We start from the raw sequence: 13,662 nt of genomic DNA on the forward strand, positions 1-13,662 counted from the left end.
TTTTCCTGAACTGTCATAAGACCAACAAAATGATGGTGGGAACATTATTACGTCTCTTTTTTAAAAAGCTCAGTTTAGTTTCACTTTTGTTGTTGTTGTTTGGTTGTTTGTATGCTTTTGCTTGTTTCTTTGTTTGTTTTTCCTTCACAGACTTGATACTGAGGACAGCTAAACTTAGGTATATTTCTTTATCTGGAATTATTACTGAAAATGCTCTCAGAACTGATAAATCTTTAACGGTGAATAAAAATGCAAAATATCCTACTGAAGAGGTTTCATCTCTGCATGAAACAGCATGGATGTTGTTAGCAGGAGAATCTCTATTTTCAGGTGCATCAACAGAGAAATCTGGCCAATCTTGTGTCTTCTCAGTCTGCTCTTTTCTGACAAAAGAGTTGTACACACACTTTCATCCAAGCATGCATGAAGAAAAGGATGTATAAATTCATGAATGGCAACATAGAGAGGCGGTTGTAGAAAAGGCATAAATAGAAGATACAGGAAGAATAACAGATGGGTTTCATTCATATTGGACAAGTTTGATTATACTGTAGTTGCACATATTTATCCCAAAATTTTAAGTTCTTATTTTTATTTTTTAAATAAATACATCCCACATTGTACAAGATATTGAAATCCTGCCACTTTAAAAGCTCGTTTCCAAGTCTTTCTTTTCTATAAATTGTTTTAAGGGACTGTAATCTGGTTCTCTGGTTGTGATGGCCCATGTCTTCACCTTCATTGCCGTTTGAGAGCTAGAGTATTGCTTTCTTCAACACTCTTGTCACTTAATTCACATGAAAACCTACAGAGCTCCTTCAAAGTTATTACACAGAAACAGTTGTCTGAACCAAGTGAACAGATTTAAGCAGTATTTCATCTAAATTTAGATAGGTGTGATATTTGTCTGGAAAGGTTGCAAAGCACTTAAATGCAGCAGGATAGAGTTGTATATTAAGCTGTTAGGACATAGCCTCATACTATAAACGCTGTTCATATTAATGTTATGAACCAGCTACTATAATATAATTTCTTTTATGTGCATTCAAAATGCCATCTATTTAATCAAAATTAACTGGTTAATGTATAATTCTGTAACAGTAAAAAAATTTAGAAGTAAAAAGCATCAGAAAATATCCTCTAGTTTTGCATGTGAATGCATGAAAGTGGAAGTTGAAAATATATTCTGTTAACCATGTATATGCCTTTAGGATGCAAGCTGGCAAACCTTTTATTCTAGTCCTTCCTCTTTTTTCACTTGCATTTGACTTCATCTCAGTCCAGCAATGTCTCTCCAGGAAAGAAAGATTTTGTGTGCTGTGTGTGAGATTTGAAGGAGATGTAAAAAGATTGCTTAAAATAGAGTAAAACTCAGCTGTGCTACAAGTGAGAGCCAAACAATAAAGAATTGGCAAAAAAAGAGTGTAGTTTGTAATTCAGCAAGAAATCTGTATTACAGTAGTTAATACCTTAGGAAAAAAAAATCAAGTGAATAATCCAGGAAGTTTTCATGAACTCCCATAACAGACAAATCTGAGCAATCATATTGCCGACTATTTCTCATATTCCCAATACTTTTCTGAACTTGCTTGAACAGAAGCTTGTTCAAAGCTTCTGCATATTCAGTGTTGTCTCACATCAAAGACTATTCTGGAAAAAAGTTGGCAGACCCCTCATTTGTTTGCTTTAGAAGTATGGATACCATTCATTAGAATAGCTTCTGAAATGAATTACTTGCTGCATTTGGGTGAATGGTACATTTGTGGCTCATGTAAATTACACATTCTTCGCTTTCATTGTTTCACATTATTTTGAAGATGGCTGCAGTCCATGGCTTGAACCCCAAATACGCTAATGGTGGTACAGTTAATAAAATAAATATTGTATGCTGGAGTAATGGAAAACTCAACAGCTATCACTTCTTATAAATAAACTAGACAGAAAGTGCCTCCACATTGGAAGAGAATTATCTGAGAAACTGCATAGCACAAACAATCCTTAAATTAATATTTGGCAGCCTAGGATTAGTCAATAGCTAATGATCATTTGATTTACTCCAGACAACAATATCTAGGAATTTCTTAAGGAAAGTGTAAAGCAAGAACTTTACATTTCCAGAAGTTTAAAAACTGTATTGTCAGCTTTCCTATCCCCTCACCATAAACAACTGGACAGTCCTGCACATGATGATCTTTTATGGCACTTCGATACTGAATTTGAATTAGCGCATCCGTCCAGATAGTGTCCTGATTTTTTTTTTCCTAAAATATAACACTAGTGTAAAAGAGCTTGGTCCTTCCTAAATAACTCATGTATTCAGAGTGAAGTCACTGCAAAAAGGTGAATTTATAGCTGCAAAAAGGTGAAAATATAGCTGCATCTCCCAGTACAGGTTTATCCAAAAGGAGCCCGGTTTGTGCAATCCAGGATTGCTCCCTATGTGAGCCAATGCACAAGAAATGGAAGTGACTAAGATAGTCGTTTGAAAAACACAGTTCCAATGTAAAGAAAAATCCTAATGCAAACATAACTTTAATGCTGCAGAAGATAAATCACACCAGAAGAGCATCATGTTTTACATCTTTGCTTGGTCTGAATCAGTAACCTCCTTCAAAAAGACAGTCCAAGCTACTAGTTGAAGAAGATGCTTTAATTCTTTTTTTTTTTTTTTTTTTTTTCTTGCCAGGGAAATTTTACTTACATAACTAATTAAACTTGCACTGGAACAAGGACTACCTTTAAGATTACTCACTTCTTAGGTGAGGGTGGTAACCTAAATATCCATTATGCAGAAAATTCATTGTTAATACGAATCAGGCAGAAAATAGGGCTGTCACTTTTTTTTTTCTTTTTTTCTTTTTTTTTTTTTTTTAATGTCCTAACCAGGCTATTGAATTACTCTCAATAAATATTTAAGTATACTGCACAAGGTAATTTATCTCTAACAGGATAGATTGAGATCGGAACACCTGAAGGAATGATGTTTAGGCTTCTTAGACTTAATCTACAGCACCAGACATAGGAGAGTATGGTATTCATAGATCCATGTTCAGACTGTCATTTTATAGCTCCACCACTTTACTGTTAGAATGGAGGTGGGTTCAAATTAAGAGTAAAAGCATTTGAATCCAAGTCCAACTTATATATACACCTTCTGAAGGGGGAGAGGCTTCCTCCTTCTATGTAGGTGTGAGCACCTAGTACTCCTTTCTGACATGCTTCTTAGTAAAATAGAAATATTTTTTCCTACAGTAACTTAAATGTTGAAGTAAAATGAAAAAGCAAAAAACAAAACTAAAATGAAGATTATGTTGGTACCACTACTGAGTCCTTTTAAAACTATCTTTCTTCAGATTTATTTATTTATTTATTTATTTATTTTTCCTGATAATGAGAATCAAGTTTAAGGCAAGGAAAGCATGAGGAGGAACTGCATGTTGCAGCATATCATTTTACTTTCTGCCTAGTGAGGTACCCAAAAGCCCAATTAAGTCATTATGTCCATGAACATTATGAAGGTATAACTAGTATGTTATGAAATTATGTTCAGTTATTATTGTACTTGCACTGCCATTTTAATAAATAATCATTAAAATATGTTGCAGTTATGTATCATTTTTATCTTAATATTTTAAATTCCACTACCTTTGCTGAAGCCTCAGAGCATTATTGACTAAGAAGGTAAGTCTAATTTTGCATTTTTGCATAATAGGATGAATATTCACATCAAATACTAATACTCTGATATTGCAAAGCCTTCATACTTTCCCCTCTTTGTTCCCTTTTCTTTTCATAAGTATACGAAAAGTCATCTCACTGCTCTGTTTGAAATCTCTTCTTAACAGTTTGTTCTTCCTAAAAGCCTAAAAAAAGATATGGAAATGACTAAGAAATGTGTGCTATGACCTCTGTTTTTCATGGGACTCTCAGAATTATCCCTATAGTGGGTACTTTACACTGTATCAAATCTTCCTATCTAACACAGCATTTAAGGAAACAAATTTTTCCTAGAGGGTTTTCAGTGCATAAAACCTCTTTCAGCAAACTGCAGCCTTGAGAGACCAGACCCACTGTGACCAGCAGGCAGGTAGGGAAGCTGTGGCCACACTCATCTCTCATGAAGCCAAAGCTCCTCCCTGTGCAGTTGTACCTGGCCATGTCCTCTGCTGCATCCACGAGTGTCAGAAGCTGGAAGTCATTCAAACTACATATAGAATAAAGAGCTATTGAGAAGTCATGATGCTTCCCTGGCAACACAGGGGTCCTCAACACTGTGGCAAGGAATTACAAGGTAGGGTTTAATAGGGAGGTAAAAGCATCTTAGATTCTCCTGCACTGCTATAATGTGTGCACTGGGTGTCTCCTCATGTGTCTCTCTATGACAATGATAACACCCTCTCCCAAGAGTATAATACTTTCCTATTCCTACTGCTCTTTTGCTTCCTTACGCATGGGGAAGAAACATTTGTAATATCTCATACAACTGCTAAAAGCAGCAATCGTGTTGTGAATGGTGAATCTTCTTCCCCAACAGATTAGAATTCGCATTAGGGGTAGATAGGTCAGATTTGCAAGGTATTTTATAAAAAGTGAAGAAATCTTGCAAATATTGTATTCAGAAACATTTTAGCAATGCTATATATGCTAGAACATCACTAATTCTTTGTTGAAAGTTCAAGGGAATTTGTTCGTTTTGCTTTTTAACTAAAGAAATACATTACTGTATGTTTAAACACATATCATCATTTGATTGTGGACATGGGAAAGAGTTTGTTTTGGAGGATGGCCAGTACTCAGTTTACAATACAAAATGAAGACCTACAAAGTGCAAATAGTATGGATATAAGATTATAGTCCAGGTAAATGTAGAAGTATTAATGTAATATGTTCAAATCAGAGTAAGCATTAAGTTATGCTGTAAAACAGTGTTCTTTTTTTTTTTTTTTTTTTTCCAGGTTTGTTCTTGTCATTGGTAAAGAATCTTTGTTGGCTATTTTTTTCCTCCCAGAAGTGCAAACTGCTTCATGTCAGCAATTATGCTTGCTTTGCACAGTAGAGGACAGCATGCATTTTTTCTTTTACTGCTGACTCTATCCACATTTTGCTTGATATGCTTTTCCATCCCCACCTTCACCTTCTGTACTCTGTGAACATAAAAGATAAAAAATAGATTAAATGCAAGGGAGCTGAAGAAACTGAAGTAATCACACAGCTTTGCTTTCCTATACTCAAAGTAATATTGTCACTTTCTCCAGTAAGAACAATCTCTCATATACCTTGTGGAATTCAAATGAAAGAGTATCGTAATGTTAAAAAATCAAGACCACATTTTGTCTTAGTCCCTTATTATTCAAGTATACTAATTGAAATCAGAGTTAGTATTTGACACAAATACCAGCAGCAAAATCTGGCCCAGAAAATCTCTGAAACATGCAAGTAGTGTGCATTGACCATGATTGTTATTTGAACAGAATATCTTAAGATTTGTCTAAAACAATAGTGTTCTGCAATTAACATTTTTAGTGCCTATTGCAATAAAAACCTTTATTTTAAGTAAGAGAAAATATTACTATTCTGATTTCAGTCTGTTAGATACACTAAAGTGTTTATTTTTTCTTTATATTTTATGGTGCAAAAATCTCTTATTTTCAAACAATATACTTTCTTTCTCTTCAGAAAAGAAAGAGGGTTATCTATCAATATATGTTTTGGCATTGATTTCTACATGAGTGTTGATTAACGTAGTGCTGTAGCACAGACATTCTCTTTGTGTCTGTATGTGCGTTTGCATGCTTGAGATAGAGACCTTTTCTCTATATTTCCCTCTCTCTTTTTTTGGCAAGCTGAACATAAAGATCTATTTTTTGACAGGCTGCCACTCTCAAGAGGGCATAAAATCTGCATTTCCTTTCATCTGTCTGGATTAAGGGATTATTCTGCAGTCTGCTTGGTGTCTGAAATACTTTATATCCTTCATCTTTGAGTTCTTTAAACTAATATTACAACAACAGGTGTGTTTCTAAGATTTGGCACATGTGTAGAAGAGTGAGAGGTTTTATCACATGGCTGATTCATATCTTATAACCAGATTTTTTATTTTATTTTTTATTTTTTCACAGAGAAGTTATTTTAGAAAGTAACAATATCATAATAAGGAAGTCATGCTTTTTATTCTTGCTTCATTTTATGATAAAAGTACATCAAACAACAAAGTTGGAAGCCTGCCCCTATTATTTGATCAAATTTCAGAAGGGAGGAGGGACGGGAGATGAGAAGAAGGGAATTAATTAGAGCAGCAAAAACTGTATGTAAAGAGGAAGATTTGTACAGTGGTCTCAAGTGCAATGCTAGAATAAGAAACAAAATTTTATTTAAAAAAACTTTAGAAGAAAATGCTGTTCCAGTTAATGGCTTCCCAATTTCCAATTTCTAAACTAATTCTAACAGCTCTAGACTAACTGTGTCTACCTTGGCAACACCCCTACCCTACAAGCAGAAATACCAGAGCAGCTGGAAGGGAGCATCTGGGGTGTTCTACTGTTCACTACTGTCAGGCATATATCATTCACCCTGACCCTCACCTCTCTAGAGACTCTCAATTAGTTTGGGCCAGGTGTCCTGGGCCAGGTGCATGGTAGCACTGTATATTTTACTGAAGGTGTTTCAGGGAGGTAACACCAGCAAGAGGCCAGAGATGGCCACTTTATAAACAAAAACAAAGAGGTAACCCAACTGAAGAGAAAAATGAGGATTAAAAAAAAAAAAAAAAAAAAAAAAAAAACCAAACGAAAACACATATTTTTGCATACACAGTTGGATTGTACAGTCCTATTATAGTAATGGCTCCCAGCAAGTGCTTTAGGTATGATCTTTCAGGTATTACTTTAGGTATGATATCTCTTTCTCTAGGTCTTTCATTTTTAAATCAGACCTTTCCTCTATTCTTATACTCAGTTCCTAATCTATTTTATTAATAATTAAGTCTACCACCTATCACAAAATATATCAATGAATTCCTTACCTGTCTCAGTACCTTATTCCCTTACTTATTTTGTTTGTTTCTTTCTTTCCCAAAAAAACTCTAATGATTCTTAATCTTTTCAAACTGCTTTGGTATACCTTTAATCCTTTCTGTAGTGCTTCCCAATAAGAACCTAGACACTCCTCAAACCCTGCGTTTAGAACTCAACTGAGATTTATATAACATCTAATGTATGTGCTGTCCCTGTGCATAACAGTGAACTTCATTCATAATGGAGTGGGATGAAAGTCTCTGAGATATTTTTGGGATCTTATTATTTGTTTCTGGTAGTACCAAAATTATAGAAAGGATTTTTAGGTAGTCAAGACCATATAGTCACTACCCAAGCAAATCATACAATCTAAATGGGGCAGAGCTCAGAGGAGAAAAAGAACAAAGGGACTTTTATACACATCATCTAGTTCTTTGCCTGAGTGAAGAGCCAAGCTGTATTCTTAAGCTGGACATATGATAAATAAGAACAAAATAAAAATTCTGTCTTGTAATTATACTTATTGCATTTTCAATTTTGTTCTTCTGTTTCACTCTACAGTTCTCACTCCTTTAAACAATTAAATATTCATTTTTGACCTCTTTTTGGTCAAATGGAAAATTATGATAAATTATTTGGAAAGGAATTTAAATCCTGATGCTAGAAGACACTTAACTATGTGCTTAAACTTCATATAGAATGCCCCCAATATAACCAAAATACAAATAAAGGTTTTAGATGTAGTAGTAGTAGTAGTAGTAGTAGTAGTAGTAGTAGTAGTAGTAGTAGTAGTAGTAGTAGTAGTGGCACACTCAAGAATAAAGAAAAGTTTGAGAGAAATTGGTTGTGCAAACCAGGCTAACTAAAAGTGTTTGATGAGGAATGAAAAGTTAATGTTTTAGGTGTAGGAATACCAGAAACAAAGACCACGACTTAAAAGTGCTTAAAATTGATTGCTTTTGCATGGGAATGACACAGGGCATAGACAACATAGACAAGAAAATGAGATACAAGACTCAAGCAAGTGAGATGAGGAAGACCTAGATGTATGTTTACTACTCTTTATTTTGATATCCTCGGCTGAAACCAGCAATAAGACAGTTGAAACACTGAGAACAGGAAAAAATAAACAAACAAATACATTAATAAATAAATAAATAAAAGTGAAGGAAAGAACAGAGACAATCTGTAAGAATGAGAAGGAGAGGGCAGAAAACCAACATCAGTACACAATGAGATAACAGATCAAATCAGAAAAGCAAAGAGCTGGAAATTCTGGCTCCTTCTCTGAGACCATCCAGGAATAACAGACCACTTGCAAGAGACTGAAAGGTGCACTGAGGATAAGAAGGAAGAATTATGCACTGCAGCTGTGGGATTGAACACTTGGAGAAGTCCTGTCTCACTCACAACAAGCAAGTGCTTCCAATAGCTGGCATGTTTCCTCCTGGCAAGATGGTTAGTAACGTTAGACATATTTGTACTAAAATTATATAGCTCAAGCATTAAAAAGCACATCAATTTGCTAGTATGCATTTCTTTATACTGTTGCAATATTACTGGCATTCTGTGAAGACCAGAGTGGGGGAACCTTGGTGATACTTCATTGCTGTGACACAGGTAACAAGAAAAAGCTCTACTTTAAACATACAGAATGCACACTATCAGCTTTATTTTGCTGTTGTTATCAGAAATGTGCATTGTATTATACAGATTTGTAATTAATTCCAAATGCAAACTAAGCTGAAGTTACTAAATTGGACAATGTGTACTCCCATGAGAGACCTGCAGGGAAGATAGTTTACAGGGGCACGAGAAACCTTATATTGTGTGGAAAAGGCAGCTGTTGAACAACAAATGTGCAATCCCAGATATTGCCAACAGCTTCAGTTCAACCAATGCTAAATCAACAGAGTCAGAAAAGTATCCTGCATTCACTAAATTATGGAGGGTGTTTCATGGAAAGCAAATGACTTTGCCTTAGAAATAGTAGTGATTTACAAAGCCAGGCGGTGTATCTTGCTAGGGTCTTAACACACAAGGCAGCATGTTATATTCATGCATGGGACATGACTTGAATTTTAGAGACCTAATGATGCTGCAGGAAGATTCTGCAGCAAGGTTTTGAGTATGTCCATGGTGTTGATGTGTCCAGAGCAATCAAGAGAACCTTTCAAGAGGACTTAATAGAGGAACGTAATGTCTATATCATTAGTCCCTGGAGTTTCAACCTTGCAAAACTTAAAACATTTTGATTTTTTTAATTTAAAAATAGTGTTTTACTCTAAACTTTCCTGTGGCATGTTTAATACCTTTTATCTCATTGAAAACAAACATTCTAATCATTTTTTTTTTTTCAAACTTGTGATTGGTGCTAAAGTTGCGCCAGGGGAGGTTTAGGTTGGATATTAGGAAGAACTTCTTTACCGAAAGGGTTGTTAGGCATTGGAATGGGCTGCCCAGGGAAGTGGTTGAGTCACCATCCCTGGAGGTCTTTAAAAGACGTTTAGATGTAGAGCTTAGTGATATGGTTTAGCGGAGGACTTGTTAGTGTTAGGTCAGAGGTTGGACTGGGTGATCTTGGAGGTCTCTTCCAACCTAGATGATTCTGTGATTCTGTGATTCTGTGATTGAATAAAAAATTAAAACATTTCAAAGTAAAGAATTTTATATCAATATATATGTGTATAAAAAGTTAACAAACTCACAAATCCATTTTCATTCAATGTTACTCTAAAGCCTTTTCCAAGTCCATTCTTTCCAAATAACAGTTCTCTACTCCATAACTATGATGTACATTCTCTTTTTCTTGTTATATGACCTTGTACAAGTTCAAATTAACCTTACCATCTCTTTACCAAATGACGCATAGCGATCTTTATTACTAACCTGCCCCTAGTATTATTTACCGCTCTACCAGTGTTTATGTCATCCACAGATTTATTTGTATTGATTTTATATTTTCTTCTAGAACATTGATAAAGACACTGAACAACACTGGTCCCTGATGGATGCACATACAGCAGAGTCTGTAAACTATAACCATTCATATGATCAGTCTTTAATACATTGAATATGGTTTTTGTGAATTTTGAAGAGTGCCATATTTTTTACAGGTTTTTATGCCTTCTTAAAGAAAATGCCTTTGTGTTCTATCTCTAGCTATATTATAAAGGCACAAGTACTACCCTAAACCAAATGTATTCTCATCAAAAAGACACCACTTTTTTGATAAGAGCTGTTTATTATAAAACTATGCTAATTGTCATTAATTATGCTACTGTCTTTACTGATTACATCCCATATTATTCTCTATTGATGCCTAGATGAAAGCCAAGCTAACCTATCAGTGCTTTCTGAGTTCACATATTTAATCTTCCTTAAATTTTGGTGCAACAAAAATTATTGATTGTTCTAAAACTCTGGGTAAGTTAATATTTGAGAACTGGAAAAATATCCTTGGCCACTTCCAGCTGTCATAGGCCACAAAACTGTGAAGTACCTCTGTACACATACTGAGGTCCACTTTAAAACCATTTCCTCACGCCCCTCTCCCCTCTCCCCCACACCAACAAATACATTTATTATAGATTTGTTCCAATTTTTTTCTCATAGCCAGCTTGCATATACTTACCCTTAGACCAGCATTATCTTTTATCCTTAATGGTCATACTCCTTCCTAATATTTTCACCCTACTCTGCTGATATGAAGTATTTATACTCTTTCAAATTCAGCTCTTCTTTTTCTAGGCTAAACAAGGTATCATTTCTTAGTCTAACCAAGAGAAATACTCCATTCTGCTGATCACAATATTAGCTTTTCTCTCCAACTGTTCTTCTTACACATTTTCTCATGTGTGACCAAATATTTAGCAATGTCTAATGAATTGTATTTTTCCTATTTTAATAGGAAATACATCACTTTTTTTTTTCCTGAGACACACTAGATCACTAGCTCATAGGTATTCTGTGGCTAACTAATACACCCATCTCTCTCTTTTTTCATGTCATTTCAAATGAATGACACTCTCTGATTCAAGAGCAGTAGTTCACAGTCAATGCTATTCAATGTCCTTTTTCTGTGATTTAAAAATATTTAACTTATTTAATGTTTGCTGTTAATAAACTTCTCAAGATACTAATAGAAGAGAATGTATTTCACTTTCTCTACAAGATATGAATACATTCATCATAGAATGGCTTGGGTTTGAAGGAACCTTAAAGAACATCTAGTTCCAACCCCCTGCCATGGGCAGGGATGCTACCCACAAGATCAGGTTGCCCAGGGTGCCATCTCTTAGTTGAAAACGGTTACCATTGTCCTGTCACTGTTTGTCTATGTAAAAAGTCACTCTCCATTTTTTTAAAAAGTCCTCTTTAAGTACTGAAAATCTGCAATTAGGTCATACCAGAGCTTTCTCTTCTCCAGGCTGAACATCCCCAGTTCTCTCAGCCTTTCTTCATACACGTGGTGCTCCGGCACTCTGATCACTTTGTGGCCCTCCACTGGACCCACTCTAGCAGATCCCCTTCCTTGTGTTGGGGGCCCCAGACCTGGATGCAGGACTCCAAGTGGGGACTCACAAGGGCAGAGCAGAGGGGCGTAATCAACTCCCTCAACCTGCTGGCCACTCCTTTGTTGATGCAGCTCAGGATGCAGTTGGCCTTCTGGACTGCAAGCATGAGTGTTTCACTCAGTCTGTCCTCATGTCTGGGATTGCCCTGATCCAGGTGCAGCACCTTGCTCTTGGACTTGTTGAACCTCATTAGGTTCACATGGGCCCACTTCTCAAGCTTGTCCATATCCCTTTGGATGGCTTCCCTTCCTTCTGTGGTATCAACTGCACCACTCAGCTTGATGTCATCTGCAAACTTGCTGAGTATGCACTCAACCCCATATCATTGATGAAGATATTAAACAACAGTGGTGTCAAGATGGACTCTTGAGAGACACCACTCATCACCAGCCTCCACCTGGACATGGAGCCAGTGACCACAGCTCTCTGGCTGCAGCCATCCAGCCAACTCCTTATCCACTGAGTAGTCCACCTTTCAAATCCATATCAAATCCATCTCAATTCATCCTGATCAGGATGTCATGTGGGATCATGTCAAAGGCCTTACAGAAGTCCAGGTAGATGACGTCAGTCTCTCCTGGTCAACTGATGCATTCACTCCACCACAGAAGGTCACCAGATAGGTCAGGAACAATTTGATCTTAGTGAAGCCATGCTGGCTGTCTTAGATTATCTCCTTGTCTTTCATGTGCCTTGACATTGCTTCCAGGAGGATCTGTTCCATGATATTTCCAGGCAAAGAGCTGAGACTCACCGGTTGGTAATTCCCTGGGTCTTCCTTTCTACCCTTTCTAAAAATGGGAGTGATTTTTCCAGTCACCAGAGACTTCACTTGACTGACAGGACTTTTCAAATATGATGGAGAAAGGCTTCGCAACTGCATCAGCCAGTTCCCTCAGGGCCCTGGGATGCATGACATCGGGCCCCATAGACTTGAACCTGTTCAGTTTCATTGCGTGGTCTCAAACCTGCTTTTTGCTCACAGTTGGAGGGACTCCCCTAGTCCCAGCCTAGAGTTTCAGGGACTCAAGAGATGTGGGAAGCCTGGCAGGGGAGACTGAAGCAAAGAAGTTTTTGAGTACCTCAGCCTTCTCCATGTCTGTTGTTACCAGTTCTTCCTTCTTGTTTATCAGAGAGGGTACACTCTCCTTGGCCTTTCTTTTCTGGCCAATGTACCTATTATTGACCTATTGACCTATTATTGACCTATTCTGGCCAATGTACCAATGTACCTCCCTTGTTATTCTTTGCCAAGTACAGTTCCAACTGTGCATTGGCTTTCCTGATCCCATCCCTGCACATCCGGACAGCATCCTTGTACTCTTCCCAGGCCACCTGTCCCTGCTTCCACTGCCTGTGCACTTCCTTCTTACACCTCAGTTTGACCAGCAGGTTCTTGCTCAGCCATGCTGGTTTCCTTCCTTCCCTGTTTGATTTCCTACACATGAAATGGAGAGCTCTTGTACTCTATGAAAAGTACATTGTCCCACTTTTTTCCAAAGACACTATTTGGTGCTCTACCAAACAGTTTAGACACCTCTGTATCATGGGGATGGTCATTCTTGTCAAAACCTTAAGTAGATTCTTCTCAAAAAAGTATGATGGATCTAATCCTCCTGGTAAAAAGCTTCCATGTGTACTCTCAGGGAATTTTACCATTTTTTTATGTGGGTGGAAATAAACACTCGGGGGGGGGGGGGGGAGGAATGGGGGGAATGTATATAAAAGATTCACAGAACTGCAGAGTTGAACAGTCATCATTACTTAATGACTTAGTTTTAGACTCATCTTCTGTGTATGAAGAAGGATGAGGAATGTGAAATTTCAAGCCCCTTTTTAACACATAATCCCTGATTTAGATTTTATTTTATTTTTTTCTGAAATAAATGGAACTTCCTTGAACCTATTAAACTCACAACAAATTTTAAAAGTTTTCTTGAGAGACATTTGGGACTTTCACTACAGATTTTATAACATTCATGTGGTAGCAGTACTAGAGACAAGGAAAAATGTAGACAATCTAAAAGTGAAACATAATTTCAATTTCAGAAAAGGTAGTTTCAAATTTGATC

The 13,662-nt window shown here is 36.6% G+C and overlaps 1 long non-coding RNA gene across 2 annotated transcripts in view; it reads right to left on the reverse strand.

The window, feature by feature from the left end:
- Positions 1-3,389: 3,389 nt before the first annotated feature.
- Positions 3,390-13,662, reverse strand: part of LOC121068463 — a 28,496-nt gene continuing 18,223 nt past the window's right edge. For both annotated transcript variants that reach the window (XR_005818897.1, XR_005818896.1), the window contains one exon: positions 3,390-5,144. This is a non-coding gene — a long non-coding RNA (uncharacterized LOC121068463). The remainder of the gene's footprint in view (positions 5,145-13,662) is intronic.

This window comes from Cygnus olor, chromosome 3 (genome assembly GCF_009769625.2).
Source record: "Cygnus olor isolate bCygOlo1 chromosome 3, bCygOlo1.pri.v2, whole genome shotgun sequence".
Lineage (NCBI taxonomy): Eukaryota > Metazoa > Chordata > Aves > Anseriformes > Anatidae > Cygnus > Cygnus olor.